Here is a 16,639-nt window from a genome sequence, read left to right as displayed (position 1 = left end):
GGAAAGAAAACTGAAATCATGAAACCTGACTGGCATAGGGTGACAGGCTGCAACTCACATAAGACAAGACGAGACTATGGTTAGATTGTTTGTGATCTTATTTCTATTCCATAATCACCAAAGGAAAAATAGTACATCCCTCTCAATTTTGACAAATCAATAAGGATTAGAACAGTGGCTCTTTTTATACCTGCCACACGTTGGCTGTCTAGGAAACCCTTTTTTTCCTTCTGTCTCCTATTCCAATATGTTAAGCATTAAAAAGCAGCAACCTTTGCTAATCATAGTTAAGTTGTCAGTGACTCAGTTCCTGCTGTGGTCTTGCTCATTCAAGTTCATTATCTCATTCAGTTTGGTTTTATTATCAGTTGATAATAAGCACTTGATAAATACATGAACCTGGATGAAGATAGGTGCATGCTTTCAAGCATAATCTACCTATAAAAGCTGATGACTTTTTTTTTTTTTAAGAATTTCTTCACCTATTTTAAGCTAATTTGAAAGAAAAAGTAGGGTACTTCATATGACTAAATTATCTCTTACTTAGCAATTGTGAACATGATTGAGCTCTGTACAGAACTGTGATGAAAAATATTTTGAAGGTTTAAAAACTGGATTGTTACTTAATCAAGTCATATTTTAGTTTATGTAGACTTATACACTTATCTATGGGAAAATCGTATCCTGTAAATAATATAAACTGCCTATGCAAGACATTTCATTTTGTTAAGTATTACAAATTTTTGTGTGATTTCACTCTCCAAATTTTTATAGCACTGCAGATTCTTCATAATTTTCTTTAAAATACAAGAAAAATGTAAAGCTAGCATTTTATATGAAAATATATGTGTATATAACATAGAAATTTTCCCAATTTTTCTGAAAAAATAAGTGCATCCTTATAAATTTTTCATTGAAAACTTTCATTTTCTTTAAATCCTTCAAAATTAACTGATCAAAGAGGTAGTTGTTGCACTGTCTTGGGAATATAAGATCAGTTTCTCACTTTTCAAACAGCTGATATTTTATAACTGGTGGTTAATTATATGTGTTCTGTTAAGACAATAATTGCAAGCAACAAAATTTATATGAGTGAATGTCACCCTAGCCAGCAAATAAAAGTTCCATTTATTTTCCCTTCAAATTCATTTTCTAATTAACAACTTATTGCTCATATTAAGACGTCATATTAAAATAAGGTTTTTTTGTTTCCATAAGTCTATTGAACTCTCAATGCAAACGAATATTAAAAAGCTCTGAAAAAGAAGGGATATGGCTTCCAAATGAAACTGTCAAAATGTGCTTTTACTATTCAATTTCTTGCTGAAATAAAGTTTTTGACAGAGACATATGACAAATTTAACAGAACCCCTCACTCTTAAATTGCAACAAAAATAGTGACCATGCTCAAACCCAATGGGAGTTGTAAAGAGACTGTTAGTTCCCAACAAGGGTCCCTGTACCTTCTGGCTGTGCTGCACTCTACACGCAGGCAATGTCCTTCCTCTGGGTCAATCAGCAGACTTCATACAGCAAATTCCTCCCTAAAGGCAAGTTTAGCAATTCATCAGAACCACAGGAGACCTAAAAATCTACAACCAAGTTACTAAGATTGTACTAACCAAAAAGAGACCCTTACCAACATACTGCAAACTACCTAGCAAATTAATTGTTCTGAATTTCACCTTAGAAAAAAACCAATAACCCATAGGGGGTGGATTTTATATATTTTTTTTTTTTTTAACTGGATCTCATTAAGTCTTTTTGTGGAGAATGAACATACCGAGATGACTGATTAATCTGAAACCCTTCACTCCAATTAAAAAAAAATTCCAGATTAGTCACTTCTCTGATGAGGTATTTGAATCCCCAAAAGTCTCAGGCTAGGCTCCTAAGATCCACAAGCCTTTTTTCTGCCTTGACACTTAGTGACGAAGACATCACTTACAGATATGTATTTTGCTTCTGCAAGTGACACAAATAAAACCAGTAATATTTTCTTGAAAAAAGTTGAGGAACACCATCTCTGCAACTTTGCAATATGTATTAATATACAATTATTATTTTTTTAAACAATAGTTTAGTGAGAAAAATAATGCCTTTAACATAGTAAAGCTGTCTTAAATGCATACATATATATATATATAAAAAATATGATAGCAGGGCAATGTCTCTGCAAAGAATAAGCAAGTTCTAGAATCTGATGGATGTTTCTGTGCAACTTCATGGCTTCAATCAATATTTAAGTTTCTCTATGGCATTAACGTTTGTTAAGAGAAATAACAGACTTCATTGAGTTTGAAAACAGCTCTTAGTGGCACAGTTCTCATTTACTTCCACCAGGAAAAGTAATGTATAATTTCAGATTTTTGTCAATACATTCACCTTCCTTTCACAAAAGTTTTTAGAGCTGAATAGCTTAACGCAGAGGTGTAGAACTGATTAACTGCTCCATAGAATATAGAGAAATGCTATAAGTTGCAAGTCTTCTGTGGACTGGCCTGCATATTTACCTAACCATAATAAAAAAATTGTATTAAATCATTAGTTTAGTTGCAAGCATTGCTGCATTTCCCAGTTTGTGAAGCGTGCTGCCCTGGTGAGGGAGTTACACGCCTGGGATGGGGTACAAGGCACGCTGACCCTTTCGTTGTACCCAGAAGATGCACACTACATGGAGGCACAAGAGAATTTTTAATAGCCAAGACACGCTGGTCCAGCAGGTACCAGGCAGGGAACTAGAGCATCCCTTCGGAGCACCCTGACTGACTCCACTAGTCACTGCCAAACAAGCCCAGGCAGGTCACCTCCTCTCTGTGCCAGCATCCTCTCCATCTAACCCTTCTTTGCTTTACGTATATAAATAAGGAGATTGCAGATCTACTCAGAGAACACACAATTGTTTTCTACATCATCAGGAAAGTAGGATCTCATTGTGGTTTGAACAACAGCACTGACATTCAAGGAAGTGCTGGGTTTGGGGGTTTTGTTTGGTTTTTTATTTATTTCATGTTACACATACATGTAAATGTGGATTCAGAAGGCACCTACAATGCTTCTCTGAACTATACATGACACAGTAGAGAATCATGCTGTATTTACACATCTCCTGTTCACCACAATGTGTCTTTGAACCACTTTTAGGTAAGGACAGAGGATTGCACTAGTGATAGAGCAAAAATGGAGCAATGGGACCTGTTATTATGTGTATATATAATGGCTCCATCACCACACAATTAGCCAAGAGACTGTGACCTGTATTCTAGATCGTGTTGGATGCTGTACTACACAGCCCTCAAAGGAACCAATTCATAAATCTGTGTTCTCAGAGTTAAAATATAGATCTATTTTCCCTTGCATGTGAACACTATCAAGTGTGGCTTCAACGTGGAACATGAGGCAGCTAAAGAGAATGAGCAAAAATGCATAAATGTGAGAAGATGAATTTAAGGTCCCCAAAACCTACAGCAAGAAAACAATTAGCACAAAAAAAGATTTCAGCTTTAGCATGCTGTACTTTCAGTCTAGTGGGTGAAGTCTTTAATATTCAACTCCTGCAAAGCCATTTGTAATAACCTACTCCAAGCATATTTTAACATAAAAGCAGTAAGGTATATCAACTACGTAGAATATTTACACTTTGTTAAAATAGCTAGCTTTACACTTTATAAGTTATTGTGTTAGTCATTCATTTTTCAAAGTCATGATTTCAAGTTTTTCTTAACAATTATCTTTCACAAATCAGCTAAGAAGTCTATTAAGAGAGCAGGCATGCCTATATTTAACAGTATCCTAGCTGAAAATGCTAATAATTGTGTGAGCAAAGTTATCCAAGATTTAGCACTACTGTACCAGAAAAGACATGCGTACTTCAGTCAGTCTGGAAGAGGAAGCAATTGTTTCCTATAATACTAAATAAGTGTGTGGAGGGTTGCTTGGTTGGTTTGTAATAGATCATTTAACCATGAAAAGCTGCCTAGTTTCATTGTATGCTGGATTATTTAAAATGTTGTTACCAGTGGACGCAATAATTCACTCTAAAATAGTTAAGTATGACAAGATATTAGGAAGGAAGGGTACCAACAGACATTGAACACTGCTGCAAGTTATGTAGAAAAGACAGAATGATAATAGGCATATTTACAACAGACCTTACATGAATATAGAGAATATTTTCATTTACAATAACCAGAAGTTCTATTTCTATTTAATTTCTTGTTTTTAATGGTATAAATGCCAAGTAAATCATTAAAAGAAATGTCAGCTCTATCAGTGGCAGCTGCTCTTACTACTAAAAAAGGAGGGGAAGTGTAAGAGCAGGGCAGCCAGCAAACCCCACAGCGGTCTGCAAAGTCACTAGTGGGAAAACAACAAAGGCCTTTCCATGCAACTAACACAGATGTGCCCATAGCCAAACTGTCAGAAACAGTTAAGATGACAGCTACTCACAGTTCATTATTTCCTTCTCACAGGTCACTGGGTGACAAGCTGGGTCACCATGCTTTGTCGGCTGCTACAGTCTTCCCCAGCCCCCCTCACTCCCCAGTTCTTATTCCATTTAAATAAAGGTAAGCTGCTCAAACTGATATACTAATGTAAACAAATATCTGCAAATGCTTTCCAAAAATGGGAATGTAATGTTTATTATACCTTCCTTTCATTTTCAGATGGATATATAACATTTCCTCTCTGTGATGAGTGGAGAACTTGATTTTTATCTGTAGCAGATATAGCTATTAGAATAATTTTGTCAAGATGTGACTAAAGCAGATAATGAAAGTTAATTTGTCACCAATTCAATGCTTTAACCTTTAGAACACTTACATGGCAGATATATCATGGAAAATCATTGCAACTCAGTGAAAAGATGTTTTTCTCATAGAGGAGTTTTCACAAATAGAAATCTGACAGGGTACTTAAAATGAATACAGACTTTTTAAATGCAGAAAATACAGTCCAAAGCACTTTTTTGTGGAACATGTATAAATAGATTTTAAAAATAATCCAGTCATGAATTATTTTTTTTAATACATTCTCATCTGTCTTCATGGAGTAATCAATTTACAATACAGATGTAGATTATAACTTTTACCTTTGTTTTGCCCACTTGGAATTTAAAATGAATGAACAGTGTATAAAGAATCACAGTCAAGCATTTGCTTAACTGTTACAAACAATTGTACCAATTCATAGCTGTGTCATTGACAGAAGTGGTAGAACATTTCCATCTCCTTGGGGGTATTCCTTAGTCATTTTTCCTACACTAATAAGTCTTATAAAAATGTAATAACTGACTTTGTCCAAGTGATTCAGAAAAATTAAAACTTAACCCACTGTCCCAGATGTGTGTGTCTTAGTATTAAATATGACAAGGTCATAAGCATTCTGACTCAGATCCAAAAATGCTTGTACCTAGCATGTACTTAACTTGGAGCATACTTAAATGCATATCTGGATTGGAGACAAAATACTCAGAAACTTGTGAAATCAAGCTTACTTATGGAAGCAAAGTGATCCAATAAGGCCTGAAACCAAAACTGCATTAAAAAAGGTGATTAATTTTAGAAATGTGACTAGTGCCTTTTAAAGGGACAATTCACAAATTGAATACACTGCTAGGACAGCACAAATCTGTTACAGTTGATGATACAAGAGCACTCACTTACTTTCCTAGTTGGGCCCAATAAGATCATAACAATCAGAGAAGTAATTTAAAATGCTGTCCGAAGTTACAGGGGTTACATTTCCACAAGGTAACACCCAAAACATTAAGTTATTTTCTTGACCCAGGCAAAGATGTGATTATGTAACATCTTTCTACAAGTGTCCATGAAAAAAACAATTTTTGAGTGAAAGGAGGCAATGGATTTGCTCTTTCCCATACAAGAACAGTGAGGATGAGAACAAGGATGGGAAGGAAATTGGTGGCCATTAATTACTTAGTTAAGTCATTAGTTCTTGTGCACTGAGGGAAGTACATAAATCACAGTCATACAGCTCACCCCTCTACTCATCCTTATCCTAAAGGCCACGTCTTCTCAGCAGCTTGAACCCTCCATGTCTAACAACTAGCTTATGATTGGATTTTGGTCTGTTTGGGGCAATACTTGTCATTTAGAAAGGATTTTTTTCATCAATGGTATTTGCTGGAATGGATAAGTTTTTCACCTTTCTCATAGAAACTCAGGGATTCAGTCAGGTAACTCAGAGATGAGGTTCAGGTTTTCAGATCTTATAGGCGTAATATATCATGTAAATTGTTGTGGCTCACCATGAAAGTGCGACTGTTTCTCAGAAACCAAACAAGAAAAACACTAAGAACGACGGCTCTGAAATGAATATGCCTCCAAAACACTAAGCTGGAAAAGGAAACATTTAGGGCAGGACTTGATAGCTTAAAAATAGACACTTGCTAGTATTTGAGACTGCTAATGTACCCAAAGGATCTGCATAGTTCTCACAGATACAACACAGGGTTGGCAGGAGACTTGCAGTAATCTGAAGCAGCTGGAAGCCAGGTAATATACACCTCAACACCTAAAAATTATCCTAAACACATATGTCTGGGCAGCTGAATCTCCTTTTAGAGACACAGTTCCCTTCCTTTCTCAGTAAGCCAAAGTTTTAAAAAAATCTACAAATGTGTTTAGCAGGGCAGTTAACCAAAAAGCATTTTATAAAAACCAGTTGAACTTCTCTGGAGGAACAGTGATCATAATCTTCACTTTATCGACCCATACAGCTGGACAACTCCTGAAACAAAAATTCTAGGACACAGAAATATAGTTTCCTCTACTAACACACAATTCATACCTCATTTGCACTTACGACAGTTTTTCATGTTATTTTGTAAAGGAAGGCAAATTTTATTGCTACTTGGAAATTGAACAGCTTTTCAAATCACAAAGGATAAATAAAATCCTGTCTCCTATTTCCTACATCCCCTTTCAGGCACTGAAAGCATCCTACAAACTACAGAGTGGAATGTGGCAGCTATTTAACAGAATACATTAGTATTTGTCACAGTCTAGTGAAAAATTGCAGCAAAAGAGAATTTAAATCACTTAGTACCTCCCATAATGGAGGTAACTGCAGAAGTTTTGAATTAGTTACCATTGCTATTTAATGCCAAATATTTCTGACAAAGTTATTTTAGTATTAAAATGTATTTTTTCTCTATTTAAATCTAGTTCAGGAAAATGCTTTAGACCGCAAAACTCCACTTTTGGAGGGAAGAGATAAAGACATAGAAAGTCAAGCATTCACTGCTTAAAGGCTATCCTGACTGCAGATAGCTTTCTAAATCAAAATGTCTGTGTTCTGCAAGAAGATATTTTTAGCTTAATATTTATATACTGTTATCTGAAGCTATAAGCACAGACATTTAGTTGAAGCAATTTCACTTATCCCATTGTACTTAAATGAAGTGAAATAGTTTGTAGTGACCCTGACATCACATTGCATATTTAGAGCATAACAATTCATACTCAAAGCACTGTGGAGAAAATGATCTTGTATAAACCTTCACCTTATATTGCAGAAGGCATCTTCTGAAGGAGCCAATGTAATCAATATTAACTTTGGTACTTTAGTATATGTCGTAAACATACAAGAGTATTTACTAATAGTTAAATCATTTATGTTTAACAAAGCTTTAAAGTTATCTAATAAAAAAAACCAAAATTACTCAAAATACAGGTAGCCTACCTCTACCTATGCAGTTCCCCAAAAACTACTGCTAGCCAATACCTTCTGATACCTCAGTCATTTCACAGTCTTCAGACACATTTGAGAAATATTTTGGACACTAAAAGACTAAATATTGGCAAGATAATATTATAAATGAAGCACCCGAAATACTAGTCCTTGAAGGAGGACCAGAGGAGCAAATCTATGGGTTATCTAAGGGTAATACTTCCAAGGGAAGAGTTACAATAACCTAGATAAACCATATCTGGTTGTTGCTTGCAGTCACCTGTAAATTACTGTTATTGACTTATTGCCAGTAGTAACAATATCATCAACTAGTAGTAGCAAGATCATCGACTTTCATTCTAATAGCAAGTGATGTGTTGTGGTCTTTGATCTGAATGGAAGGTCCATTTTTAAAACGTTTTTAACTAAAAATACCCCAAAGCTCAAAAATAACTAGCCAAATGCCATTTGTAAAAGAAAGTTTCAGTTATCTAAAGAAAGGCAAAGTCTTTTGCCTGCTGTAAGTAGAAGCAATTAAGAACACTACTATTTATTTTTTATTCAAATTAAAATACAGTCCTATATTGAAAGTGACTGCATCACTTGGTATTTTGGCTCATCATGACTTTCAGGTTTCTAACAAAACCTTTACCATTTAAACTTAAGTCTTGTGGCACAAAATGTGTCACAACGTTGATACAAGTCCTATGTCTTTATGTAATTTGTGTGATGTGAGGATTATAGATAAAAAATGAAAAAGTAAATTTGCAATTACTACCAAACATCATCCACATCAATCTTCAAAATAAAATAAAAAAAGCACATAAATGTCACCCCTTTTCATTAATTTTGGTCAAAATCCCTGTTTGCTTATCAGCCAGAGGGTTTCTGAGATATTTCAATAATATCCAGGAAATCAATCTTACATGAAACTGAAGGAAAACATCTAATGTCATTGAACAATAAATATCAGTTCTGTCAGTGGCTTACCTTTGAGCTGAGGCCTTAGGATGTTTCTCTTCTAGTTTCCTCACCAGTGCCACTGTCAGCTGTGTAGTCTCCCCTAGGGGATCTGCAGGCATTAAATGGGCGTCCAAAGGTCCTGAAAGTTGTTTCTGATTGGGGTTGCTGACATTTTTTTGCAGAACCTAAGAGATGGAAGTACAACCATGTAATTTATATATTGCTAATTAAAATAATGTGTGTCTACTTTTTCAAGTAGGGCTGTTGATTAGCAGAAAATGTCAGAAATACAAATAGCTATGTCAAGATGCATCAAGAAGCACAAATCTAGAGATGTAGTGATTTTTGTTTGTTTCCCTTCCTTACTTGAGTTTCTCCACATAGGAAATAAGAAATTCAAAAAATTTGTCCTACATGGGCTATAAGCGTAAACTGTTCTGAGACACAAATATATATAATTTTTTGTTCATTAAAATCCTGTATATAACTATTATTTGTCTAATATATAAATATCTTATTAAATTAAGAAATCAAATGAGGTTATTTATTTAAGGAAATAAGTTGACTTCCACACTGATATTTCTCTTTTCAAAATGTGTTTTTGAAAGGAATGTCTCTGACCTGCCTCTGGCTTAATACTGTGACCTCTTCTGCTGAGCTGCTGTCTATCTCCTGATGAGCTGCAGACCAGGCCCCATGGTGAATGCGGTTTTCTGTCTGGGTCACCTCCTCTCTTTCATTTAGTTCCTCTAGGTAGGTCAGGACAAACTCAGGGTAAGCCTGTAGGAAAGGACAAAGGCAGAGGAATAACGAAGACAAACATCAGCTACATCAGCAGAATCACAACAGTCTAAACACCAAGAACGATGGGAAAAGTGGTTGTTGATGTATGCAATGTCACAACAGTTGCTGCATGTAAATAACTCTGTATTTCACAAAGTTTTCAAAGTCAGTGTTAGATAGTGACATTTTCGTATGCACTAAAGTGAAAAACATAAAAAATATTTGAATATTATTTATCAGTTTAAGAATAAAGACCAACAGCTCTCAAAATGAAAATTCTTATAAATAGGAAGAAACAAAATTTTGTATTCCTGTCTTTAGGTAATATTTAACTAAGTATAGGTGACATTTAGGTAGGCTTTTCCATGTAATATATTAGAAGAATTTAAACCAGCATATTCTGAAATCACATCACATACAGAAAAAAGCCTTCCTGATGGTTTTGAAACCAAAGAAAATTTTACTACTTTAATTCATTAATGAAGTCAATTTGCCCTCTTAATACTCTTTTGATCCTTGCTTACATGGCAAAATGCCCCAAATAAAAATAAACAATCACAACTTAACAATTACATTCTGTTGAATTTGAGACATTAATATCTCAGCTACTTAACCTTATATTACCCAGATCTTGTACCATGGTAACATGATCAATTTTATTTCTTTATCTCAGTCTGTGAAATGACTTCATGACCATTTCTCAGGTGCTACTTCAATTCAAGCAGTAGTCAGTCCACTGTCCTCATGAAGAAATGGGCAGAATCTTAATTTATATGAAATATTTTTTAATTATAATGAAGATTGTAGTTTAAATTTCTGTGAGCACCTGTACTAGTTTTAATAGAAAATGTATAGCTATTAACCACACTAAATTAGACCAAAAATAGGAGCTATTCAAATATTTCAAGAGTTAACACTTTAACAAATTGAAATCAATAAACTTTTAAACCCTCATGGTTACAGAATGAAGTGTCTTACAAGAACAGGAAAAGCCATCTTTTTCTGTTCCATTACTCATTAGTAAATAAACATAAGCAATCTCATTTATAAGGCAGGAAACACTACAGTAATTAAGAACTTGGGCATATTTTCCAAAGCCAACTCTACATGGATATCCCACAGATTCAGTGGAATTTCTAAGCTCAGAATACCAGAACTGAAACCTACCCTCAAGTTCCGAGAAGACTTTTTTGCTCGTATCTTAAGAATACTTTATAATATTAAAATATTTTGCTGTTTTGATCTTGAATTTCACTAGACATTCCTGACAATAAAGCTCTGGTTTTAGCTTCAGTTGCATCACTGTTTCTTTAGCCTTCTGTCAGACTTTCCCCATGAGTGCAGATGTTTTCAACTTAGGAATATTTCTATTTTACTTTAAAATAAATCCCTTCAATAGCAAAAGTACAACAAACAGTGGGGTGCTTTTATTTCTTAAGGAAGAAGATTTTTCACCAATCAATAATACTAACTCTCCTGCTGTTTTATCACCTTGTATAGACAATATATTATGAAACTTTTCTCTCCTGCTTCATAGTTCCATCCGCATTTTAATTCTGATGTAATACACTAACTTAGATTTCTGCTATATTTTTCAGACTTGGCTGCATGAATAATGAGCTAAGATTCCATTTCTTTAAAGACAAATTCTTCCTCTACAAGTGCTTTCACGCTCACTTTACTTACCAAGACAAGTGATTCTGGTTTCTCTCTCTCTCACTTTTCACCTTTTCTGCCTGACCTCATGCCATCGCTGCTTCTGTGCCAGAAGAAAGCATTTGGCAGCCATGCAATGAATACAAGCAGAAAATTGACCTAAGTTAAAATTAACACAGTAAAATTATAGTTATTACCCATATTTGTACTCAAATCCAGTTCCCTGTGTGGCACACTTGTGCCAGAATGCCAGGCAGCATGGAGCTGGTGTGGGAGTCCCTGGCTCTGCTTGATTCAGCTCAAGGGCTATCAGTCTGCATGTCCTTTATGCTTAACAACTTCTGTAGGTTTTCCAGCAAACCTCTCTTCTTCAGGAAAGTGAAGAAACAGAACAAAATCCCAGTGCAGAATGCAACAAAAGCCTCAAACCTTCCCAGGACAAGAAAAATAATTTCCCAGCTAGTTCAACCCTTAAACAAATACAATACTTTGGAAAGTTTTATTTCTAGTCCAAAATGTGTTCTGCCATGTCTAGGATACATTTTGCTTTCAGCTCACACCACTTAATGCTGGAATCTATTGTGAAATACTTGTTCAAAACTCAGAGCATGTTAAAGAGCCCTATTAGCTTATCTTGCTTATTTTCTAGAATTGATAGTTGACTTACGGTCTTATTTTAAGTTATCCATAAAGTTAACATGAATAAGAGTACATAACTTGACCTATCACAAATATGGATATCATTAAATATTAGTCTATTAACTAAAAAGGTAAGGGAAAAAATATCAAGATTAATTTGTTGTTTCTGCATAAGTACAGTTTGGGAATCAGGAAAGCAATATCAGGACTGTATTATAAATCAACATCTTAAAAAATACTTGATGATTTTACTGTTTTTTCAGAACAAGCTACTATTCTCTGACATAAGTAAACCATACCTTGATTGCATAGGGGACGATATATACATAGAGGAGAGTATGTTAATGGCAAACACAGTAAGTAGTAGGTATTAATTTCAAGAAAGTGAGTTTACTTCTCAATCTGAATGTGTCAAATATCATTACAGTGTATTATGCTGCTTTCCTTTATGTCAGTTTTTGTTGGCCTACATCTGCTACAACTTAAAATAACATGACACTACAGATAAAGTGAATGTGATAGGAAATAGAGAGAGAAATACACCACACTCCAAAGAGATCTACTGCTAACTACTAGCATTTTTTCCTGATAAAAAGAAATACAGGCTAGAACCAAACAGTGTTATAGTTATTAACTCTCAGAAACTTTAGAAACCTTTCTCCTCATGATATACAAACTACAATAATTTTTATATAAATAACAAACAGTATGCATAATGAAATAAGAACAGTATAGCTGACAACTGTATTTTTATTTAATGATGAACTGAATCATTCTAGCATAATTCCAGATAACAGACAAAACAATGGGAACATGGTCTCCATTTCATCTGACTGTTGGAGTTGCGTGAGTAATAGAATCTAATCTAATGTCCAGATGAAAGGATAAGAAAGGAGGGTTGATGCTAGAGAGGAGCATCTAGTATTGACTTTCTACCGGACAGTGGTTCTCTGCAATTTTTGCAAGGTTAACAGCATATAATGCTGAAGATGTTCCTGACACTTCTGTGAATGTCTTCAAAATGTTTAAATGCTGAGAAAAAGGTATAATTTAAAGGATCTTCAGAGGCATGAATCACTGGCTATAACCCATGGGTATGCTCATGCAAAACTACCTCTTAAGGATTTATTTGAAGAGAACAAGGCTGCTGGGGATAAACCCCCACTTCTGTAAGTACTCTACCTCCATTCCATTGCTGTCCATGGATTCCTGATAGCAACTTGCATGAACCAGCTGACCTACAAAACATCAGACTTCAGACAAACTGCTGACCAAGATCCCTGGCCATAACAAACACAAATGAAGAACAGCTCCTCTGTCAACACCGTGCACTGAAGACCATTGCCCTCGCACCATTCAGGTTTTTGTTGTCATTCAAGCACTTGATCTGACCAAACTAGAAGGGAACCTCTCAGCAATATATTTTTCCCGGAAAATATATTTTGTTTTAATCAACAATCTATTTTAAAAGGGCTATATTCTTTAGCCATGCAAGAGTAAGAACAACCAAAGAGTAATTCAATATTTTTTTAAAAAAACTTCTGTTGCAGTAACTTTTTCTACTTCACTGGGGGAAAAGGTGTTTCTAAATTTGGCATTTCTGCATAGACCTGAAGAGAAAAAAAAAATTTGTTGTTATACAGTGTAGTTCTTAGGACACGTGCTTTGACAGAGGATTTTATTAAAACTCTTTGAGATTCATCCATAACAACATTAAGGACTGTATTTTAAAATTCTCCCCACAGCACATTAATTTTGCACAAAGGTGTTGCATGATTTGCAATAAAAACAGGATGCCTCTAACTTCTTTAATCAAAGAACATTTCACTATTTACTAAAGTTTTTGCCATGCTTGTTCTATAAACAAATTCTTTGTGTTTTGCGCTTGTTAAATGTTAATAGAATGTGTTAGTAACATATCAAGCTTGAGCTTAAGGGTCTTAATTTCCATCCAAGAACGTGTTTTAAGCTTCTGTTAACAAATTTATATAAAAGCAGTGAAGCGTACAGCTCATTTTAGATGCCAATTGTTCTTTAGACTTCTTTTAGAGTTGCCTCACTTCTAAACACTGACTTGTAGTTATCACAGGTTACTATACTGATTAAACAACAAGATCTATTTTTACTAGATAATTGAAATAAAATGTGTGCTACAGCTCAAGAAACAAAGCATTAAAAAATGAAATAAAAATCAAAATTCACAAGTAAAATCATGAACTGGTTCCATTAATTTTAAGAAGGTTTTAATAAAATACAGTATGTTTCTATTTATTCACTAAATAGAAAATATTCATAGAGATAACAAACAGGAAATAATGCAGTGATAGCACAGCATCAAAATAGCAAACATAATTCATTGAAGGTTTCATACAGAAAACGGGAACAACCTGAAAAAGAACCAAAACACCCCAAATATCCAGCATTCATATAATGCCATACTTTACAGTAGATGGAGCCATTATTTCCTAAACCCACTCTTGATAGATGCTGCTTTTGTCCCTGTTACAAAATGAGTAATTCAAAGAGTTATATCTCATTTTAACCAAAACGCAAAAATAAATTAGCAGAGAAAATGGCATTTACACTTCAAATAATATGATTTCACAAGGAAAAAACACTTGATTTCTGAAACTAACACCATGAATAAGCATCTAATGCAGTAAATAAAGATGTGGAAAAGAAATATTATTCTATTGGATAAAAGGAATGTGAAATGCATCATGTGTTAAGACTTTTTTGAAGTGAAAAGGAATTAATTTATTTTTATAATAATGCAAACTAAATCAGAAAAGCTACCTTAACCAGAACAGTTTTCTAGCTCTGTATGATACTGAGGACACCGGAATTTTTAAATCAGGTTTGAAATTATTACATTTCCCATTAATGTTTAACAGTATTTGAACCCAAACCACGTTCATTATGAAAGAGAGAACAGATTTCTGAAAATACTTTTTCTTTCTATCTAGAACAGAGTTTCAGTTGGAAGGGACCTACAATGATCGTCTAGTCCAATTGCCTGACCACTTCAGAGGGTACCAAAAGTTAAAGCATATTATTAAGGGCATTGGCCAAATGCCACTTAAACACTGACAGGCCTGGGGCATCAGCTGCCTCTCTAGGAAGCCTGTTCCAGCGCTTGACCACCCTCTTGGTAAAGAAATGCTTCCTAATGTCCTGCCTAAATCTCCCCTGGCACAGCTTTGAACGATTCCCATGCGTTCTACCACAGGATCCCAGGGAGAAGAGCTCAGCACCTCCCTCTCCCCTTGCCCTCCTCAGGAAGCTGTAGCGAGCAGTGAGGTGGCCCCTCAGCCTCCTTTTCTCCGAACTAGACAAACCCGAAGTCCTCAGCCGCTCCTCACAGGACATGCCTTCCAGCCCTGTCACCAGCAATGTTGCCCTCCTCTGGATGCACTGGAGTACCTTCAACATCCTTCTTTAATTGCGGGGCCCAGAACTGCACACAGTACTCGAGGTGAGGCTGCACCAACGCTACATACAGCAGGATAATCCCCTCTTTCGACCGGCTGGTCATGCCGTGGTTGATGCCCCCCGGGATGGGGTTTGCCCTCTGGGCTGCCAGGGCACACTGGTGACTCGCGCTGAGCCTGCTGTCAGCCAGCACCCCCAGACCCCTTTCCGTAGGGCTGCCCTGCGGCCACTGCTCTCCCGATTTACACTTGTGCCCAAGCATTACTCCATCCCAGGTGCAGAATCTGGCATTTGAACTTGTTAAATTTCATCCCATCAATCGTTGCCCAATGCTCCAGTCCTATACCTAGATGACATCCCCCCGCAAGGCCTCTCATCTCTCAAGAGAGGAAACAGCACCTCCCAGTTTGGCGCCATCAGCAAACCTGTAATGGTGCGTTCAACTCCTGTGCCCAGATCATTGATAAAGATGTTGAACAGAACTGGCCCTAGAACTGAACCCTGATGAACACCACTAGTGACTAGTCACCAGCCAGATTTAGCCCCATTCATTTTCTCAAGACATATATAGATGTATATCATTTTACTTGTGAATCCCAAGATATATTTCTGTATGTACATATGTAACATTTTATTTCACTAGCTGTATTAATAAAATACTCAATAAATACATCAGAGAGTATCATATTTCCCTAGAATAATTATCTAAACCTGATTTTCAACCTCAGAATTGCCTTCACTTCTGAGGGTTTACAAAGAAACATTACCAAGCTTTGAAAGTCTAGCATATTGGAATGTAAAGCCTTTGTAGTAAGATTCTTGAAGCCAGTCCAAATTTTTAGTTATTTTTAGGTTAAAAAAGAAATAAAAAATCAGCTCATGATTCAAACTATACAAAATTAATCAGCTGAACCTGACCAGTTTCTTGTGGTCATTTCTTCATTACAACCAACATTTCTTTACATAGCAAAAGAGACACTGGACAACATTTTTATGCCAGATATTAAAGTTGCTAAGAGGGAAAGGAAAAGTTTGTATGCCTGTAACTAAGACAAGAACTGCAATCTCCTTGTCAATCTGGAAAGCTCTACAACATTAGATAAACTTTAAATTATCTTATCTATATTAACTGAAGAGAAATCAGATAGTCACAAAATTTAAATTTATATTCCACAGGAAGAAACTGCTAGAGTTGTATGATATAAAGATAACTTTATCTTTACCTAAGTTTGATATGTTTTTTTGAAACTGAAAAACAGCTTCAAAAAACAAAAGGCACTGCACACATACAGAAAAAAAAATTATGATCCTGATGCTTAAAATACAGTTTAAATTCCTACTTTCTCTGAGATTTAAAGAACCCATATAACACAGGTTTTCCTTGAGCCTTAGAGAAAAAAGTTCATGCAAAAATCTTTAAATTTGTTGAAAGCATAATATTCCTGGCAAATTCAAAAGTCCAAAATTCAAA

The 16,639-nt window shown here is 35.3% G+C and overlaps 1 long non-coding RNA gene across 1 annotated transcript in view; it reads right to left on the bottom strand.

Annotated features, from left to right (window-relative positions):
* The window catches only part of LOC138689296 (uncharacterized), a 214,383-nt gene that overhangs the window by 63,426 nt on the left and 134,318 nt on the right, over positions 1 to 16,639 (bottom strand). Inside the window, exons 10-12 of the long non-coding RNA XR_011328179.1 lie at positions 11,128 to 11,256; positions 9,280 to 9,438; positions 8,686 to 8,843 (exon numbers count right to left, since the gene is read on the bottom strand). This is a non-coding gene — a long non-coding RNA (uncharacterized lncRNA). The remainder of the gene's footprint in view (positions 1 to 8,685; positions 8,844 to 9,279; positions 9,439 to 11,127; positions 11,257 to 16,639) is intronic.

The sequence above is a fragment of the Haliaeetus albicilla genome, chromosome 16, assembly GCF_947461875.1.
Source record: "Haliaeetus albicilla chromosome 16, bHalAlb1.1, whole genome shotgun sequence".
Classification (NCBI taxonomy): domain Eukaryota; kingdom Metazoa; phylum Chordata; class Aves; order Accipitriformes; family Accipitridae; genus Haliaeetus; species Haliaeetus albicilla.
This window is presented reverse-complemented; position numbering and strand designations above follow the sequence as displayed.